General features: G+C 44.6%; 1 non-coding gene across 1 annotated transcript; it reads left to right on the top strand.

The window, feature by feature from the left end:
- The first annotated feature begins 4,525 nt into the window (after positions 1-4,525).
- On the top strand, positions 4,526-4,632 carry LOC131007368 (small nucleolar RNA R71). The gene has a single exon (XR_009096071.1). It is a non-coding gene; the product is annotated as a small nucleolar RNA R71 (small nucleolar RNA).
- Positions 4,633-6,020: the final 1,388 nt, after the last annotated feature.

Here is a 6,020-nt window from a genome sequence, read left to right as displayed (position 1 = left end):
AACATGCAAAAACACAAGATAAACGAGACAACTAATCCATCTTCCCCCTCCCCCCAAACTTATTTCACACAAAGTGGAAATAAGGATGGAGGAAAAGAGAAGGATAAGTTGGCTCGGACTCACAATGGTACGGGCACGACTACGGTGGCGGGAAGGGGCCATGGAAGGCATGGAAGTGGCGCATGTGCTCTTCATAGCGGCGCCGCTCATCCTCTTGGTATTGCAAAAAGGCTTCATATTGCCTTCTTTGCTCTTCTTGGATTGCATCAAAGCGGGCCATGTTTGCGGCTTGGAAGGAGTCAAAGCGGCCCATCATCCTATCCTCAAATCCGACACCCCCTCCTGGATACGCCGGGGGTGGTTGAGGTATCTCACCACCTGGTTCATATGCTTGCTCTTCCTCCTCGCCCTCGGGGGCGTGTTGTTGTGCATGTGCGTCTTGGAGGTGAGCAATGGTGGCAGCAAAGTGGGCGGGCTGACGCATGCCTAGGTTAGCGGCCTCCCCGGGGCCCATGATGGTGGTAAGGGCCGGATTGGGCAATGGGAAGTACACATTGCCGTTGTCGCCCTTGAGGATCCACAAAAGCCGTCTCCCGGAGGCGAGAAAGTGTTGTTGCACTAGGCAACGTTGGTCGAGGAGGATGTCACGGGAGATGGGGTCTTCTTGAATAGCCACCCCAAGATGTGTCGCTATAGGGGTGATCATGCCTCCAATGCATATTTTGCCCCCTCTTGTGTGAGCTTGAGATTCGAATTGGTAGGCCAAAAGACACCCAAGAGATAAGGAGATGTTGGTGAGGGCGCCTTGAATGAGTAAGAGCTCATTCGACCGACAAAAGCCCACATTCTCCCGACCAAGGAAAGTGAACCCGAAGGCCCGTTGGGTAAGGCGGATAACCGGGTTGCGCAATGACGCTGCCTTTGATCGCCGGGAGTCATAGCCTGCAATCTCCTCCACGCCTCGCAAGTGACATCGTTCCCACATACGGGTGGGATTGAACTCTAACCCACCGGCGTATGCTCCTCCTTGGGGGCAACCCAAAATCTCGTCCAACTCATCAATAGTTAGCTCTCGGGGCTCATTCCCGAGTTGGAAAGAGATTCTTGATGGAGCTCCGTTGGACTTGATGAGCTGGAATGTGGAGATGAACTCAAGAGTGAGCCCTCGGTATGCTAACCATCCCCCAGTGATTACTCGCCGCCATCCGCCTCTATCCGCCAAAGACCAAATGTCTTCGGCTATTCCCATGGCCTCGATAGTCTCCGAGCAAATATACCGGCATTGCCGGTGGGGAATGGCACAAAGTTGCTCCCAACGTTCGCGGGAGTCCGGAGTAGGAAGTTGAATCCCATAGAATTGAGGATTGTGCCGAGTGATAGTCACCTCATCGGCGCGGGAGGTACTGGCCTTCCCCTTTCCCTTGCCCTTTGTTACACGTGGTGCCATAGCAAAAGGTGCCTACAAAACCAAGTGTGAGTCTTTATTTGACACAACAATGACAACAATAAGATACTAGAAAACAATTTAACTATCAACTTAACTAAGCAATTTAGCTCGGGAAACGGGCGAATTCTTATTCTAAAAGCACATAAATAAATCACACTATCACAATGCATCTCACAACAACACATAGCATCAATATTAAGCCCACAATCACCAAAATCTCCCCCCCAAACTTAGACATTTATCTACACCCAACACAAGCAAATTCTTAAGCAAGAATGTCAATTAAGCATAAATTCACCGATTAAATTGCGAATAAATGAAAGACCCATCATCCTAGACATGCATAGAAGCAATTAAAAGCATCAATTCAACAATGTAGCACAATGTAGGAAAAATCCTAATTTTGAGCCCTAATTGCATATAAACATGTAGAATGCAAAATATCACAAAATAATCGGTAAAAATCTTCTAAATCATGCTTAGAATGTAAGAATGAAGGAATGAGAGCAAGTAAAACATACCTTGTAGTTGGATTTGGAAGTGAAAGTGAGGAGGAAGAGTGTGTAATTTCGTGGGTGTGTGAGTAGAGAGTGAAAAGTGAGTAGAGAAGTGTGAAAAATGGGTTAAAAACCCGAGTCAAAGGTGGTCAACCCCGGGCCAGGAGGCCCGCGGTCCCGCCCGCGGCCGCGGGCGGTGACCGCGGGACATTTCTGAAATGCCGCGTTTCGCCCGCGGTCCCACCCCGCGGGCGCGGGTGGTGACCGCGGGCTCCCTGGGAGTGCTCACCTCTGAAAATTTCAAATTTTATGCGTTTTTCTCTCAATTTTTTTTTTTTTTTTTTTTAAGATAAAGGGAATTAAACTCCAAACAAAAGAAATCACACACATAAAAAAATATACATAGATGAATATATAATACCTATGTATATGTGTGTTTATTGAACTTGCAAAAATTAAAGATACCTTGTTGGGGTGCCTCCCAACTAGCGCTTAGTTTAACGTCGTGAGCTCGACGTCTTCATGATGGTGTTATGGCTCGGGGGTGGTTCCAACGAACACTTCAACTTTTGGTTTCAAGGGCAAAAATGCCTTGATTCTTTCCTTCTCAACCACAAAGGTTCTTTCATCCTTCTTTCTCAATTCAATTGCTCCATTGTTGAAAACCTTGTTGATTTTGAAAGGACCCGTCCATTTTGATCTTGGCTTTTCCGGAGGTAGTGATTGACGGAAGGTGAGGAGAAGGACTTCATCATCGGGTGCAAACTCCCGTTTGTGCATCATCTCGTCATTAGCACTTGTTGTCCTCTCTTTGTAGAGGCTTGACTTCTCAAATGCGTGATACTCATCTAACTCTTTGAGTTGGAGTACACGGTCTTGCCCCATTGGATGTATCTCATTCTCACCAAAGAATGCATACTTCAAGTGTGTGGGGAGAAGCTTCAACTCCAAGCCTTGGGCTTCCTCCTCTTTCCTTTCTCCCTTCAATTTTTCTTTCATGTTGATGCAAGGTTCAATCACTTGCATCAATTTGCATTCCTCCACTCTCATTCTTTCTTCCCCATCTTTGTGCTTGGGAGCTTTGTGGATTGAGAAGGTAACACTCTCATCATTCACTCTCAATGTGAGCTTGCCCTTTGCAACATCAATTAGGGCCCTCCCCGTCGCCAAGAATGGACGTCCAAGGATCAAAGGTACATCCTTGTCCTCAACCATATCCAACACCACAAAATCCACCGGAAAAATGAATTTGTCAACCCTCACCAAGACATCCTCCACTATCCCTTTTGGATATGAAACGGAACGGTCCGCCATTTGCAAAGCAATCGTGGTTGGCTTAATGGTTCCTATTTCAAGCTTGTTGAAGATGGAGAGAGGCATCAAATTTATGTTTGCTCCCAAATCACACAAGGCCTTTCCAAAACGACCATTTCCAACATCACATGGGATAGTAAAGCTCCCGGGATCCTTGATCTTGATGGGTAGCTTCTTTTGAAGAATGGCACAACATTCTTCGGTGAGGTTGACCGTCTCAAATTCTTCTAATTTCTTCTTCTTGGATAGAACTTCCTTGAGAAATTTTGCATACTTGGGCATTTGTTGCAAAGCTTCAACAAGGGGGATGTTGATGTGTACCTTCCGAAAGATCTCAAGGAATTTAGAGAACTCACTCTCCACATTTTTCTTTTGAAGTCTTTGAGGGAATGGAATTGGTGGGCAATAAGGTGGTGGTGCCTTGTACACATCTTTCTCCTTCTCCTTATCGCCTTGCATTTTTGAGGAAATGTTCTCATCATTGTTCTTGACTTCCGGAGGTATCTTGGACTCTTCAAGTATCTTCCCACTTCTTATAGTGATAGCCTTGCAATGTTCTTTTGGATTCACAACGGTGTTACTCGGAAATTGCCCCTTTTGATGTTGGTTGCTTAAGGATTCGGCAATTTGTCCCACTTTCATCTCAAGCATTTTCAATTGGGTTGCTTGAGCCTCTAACCTTTCATCGGTTCTCGTCATGTGGGCTTGAGTGGCCGTTATGAATTTCATTAAGATCTCTTCAAGGTTGAGCTTCTTCTCTTCCTTGATCATGCCATCACTCACCGCAAATCCGGGCGGTGGTTGCAAGAAGTTATTGGGATTACCATAGGAAAGATTCGGGTGACGATTTGCTTGAAACCCTTGATTGTATTGCCCTTGTCCTTGATAGCCACCTTGTTGTTGGGGCCGGAAGTTCCCATAGCCTCGGTTGTTGTTGTTGTTGATGTAGTTCACATCCTCAAAGCTAGTTTGTTCTTCAACCACGGGTTCTACTCTTGATATTGACATAGCATCAATCTTGCTATTCATAGCGGTCAATTGAGCCGTCAAAAGAGCTATTGGATCCGAGCTTGTTGTAGCCGCCACCTTCTTCAAAATAGTCCTCTCCCCCGGAAATTGGTAGCTATTTGCGGCTAAATTTTCAATGATGTGGGCGGCCTCCTCGTGGCTCTTCTCCAACAATGCTCCATTGGCCGATGCATTCATGTCTCTTTGCATCTCACCACTACACCCGGTATAGAATGAGCAAATAATGGTGTTTTGATCCAAACCATGGTTGGGACACTTCCTTATCATCTCTTTGAATCTCTCCCAAGCTTCATAGAAGGTCTCTCCATCGAATTGATGAAATTGGACAATGTCCTTCTTCATCTTCATTGTCTTACTTGGAGGGAAGAACTTGATAAGGAACTTTTGAGCCATTTTCTCCCATGAAGTGATGGAACCAATCTCCAAAGATTGATACCACGTCTTGGCTATGCCCCTTAGTGAGAAGGGAAAGAGTCGGAGTCGAATGGCATCCTCCGGGACTCCATTTATCTTGATAGTATCGCATATCTCCAAGAAATTGCCAAGATGTCCATTCGGGTCATCTTGAGAAAGACCGGCAAATTGATTTTGTTGCACCATGTTGATGAGACTCGCCTTGAGTTCAAAATTGTTGGCATTGATTCTTGGGGCATGCACTCCCCCTTGTTGGACCACGGGTTGGAACATATTGCTAATAGGTGGTGGTGGTGGTGCATTCCTTCGAGCCTCTTGCTCATTGATACGCCCTTGCATAGCCTCCAATTGTCTTTGGAGTTGGAGGATCAATTCTTGATTTTCCATCATGTTTCCCTCCATTTCTTTCTCTCTTCTTGCTCTTGCTTTGTTGTGTCGGCAAAATGCTTCAACCTCAAGGTTAATGGGTAAAAGAGGTGCACCCTTAGATCTTGTGTTCATACACTACCTATCAACCAACAAGAACAAGAAGTCAAAACACAATCTTAAAATAGAAAACAAAAATTAAAGCAAGTAAAATGTCTAAAGTAGTTAAGCACAATGAAGCAAAATATCACAAGCAAAGAAACTAAACTAATCCCCGGCAACGGCGCCAAAAACTTGTTCGCTAATATTTTCACCACGCCGCAAGTATACGGGTAGTTGTAATATATGGAAGCAAGGTCGTATCCCACAAGGATTAGTAGTTCAATCTAGTGATTATCCTAAGTCATTATGCTATAGCTATTTAGACTAAACGATGGAGTGATTGGTTTGATTATCTACTAATTACTTAACAAGTGCAAAGACAAATAAAACCAAATAAGCAAGTGGATTAATAAGATGATTAAGGCGATTTAGGGACTAGGCATCGATGATTAAGTAAAAGACTTCAATTATAGCTCAATATTAATCTTGACAATCCTAATTATCTAGAGTGATCTCCCAACTAGTTCTAGCCCCCTCCCGGACGACTAGAGCGGTAGATTACGGGTCATAGTTGCCGTCCCCGGTCAACTTCTAACCTATAACTCCCAAAAGCACACAAAGATCGACATACTCTCACCCAACTCTCAACCTCCCGGTTATCGAATTGATATGTTTCAAACACCTTATCTATTGCAATTATCCTCTCCCGATTCAATGTGCAAATTAGAAATGCATAGAATGTGGCCAACAATCCATACAAGAAATAAATCAAGGGTTTGAAAAGATAATGTGCAAATGAACAAACAAGATTTATATTGAGCATAAATAATCAATCCATTACAATAATCATC

The sequence above is a fragment of the Salvia miltiorrhiza genome, chromosome 1 (genome assembly GCF_028751815.1).
Source record: "Salvia miltiorrhiza cultivar Shanhuang (shh) chromosome 1, IMPLAD_Smil_shh, whole genome shotgun sequence".
NCBI classification, from domain to species: domain Eukaryota; kingdom Viridiplantae; phylum Streptophyta; class Magnoliopsida; order Lamiales; family Lamiaceae; genus Salvia; species Salvia miltiorrhiza.
The sequence above is the reverse complement of the archived record's forward strand: the minus strand, read 5'-3'. Positions and strand labels throughout refer to the sequence as shown.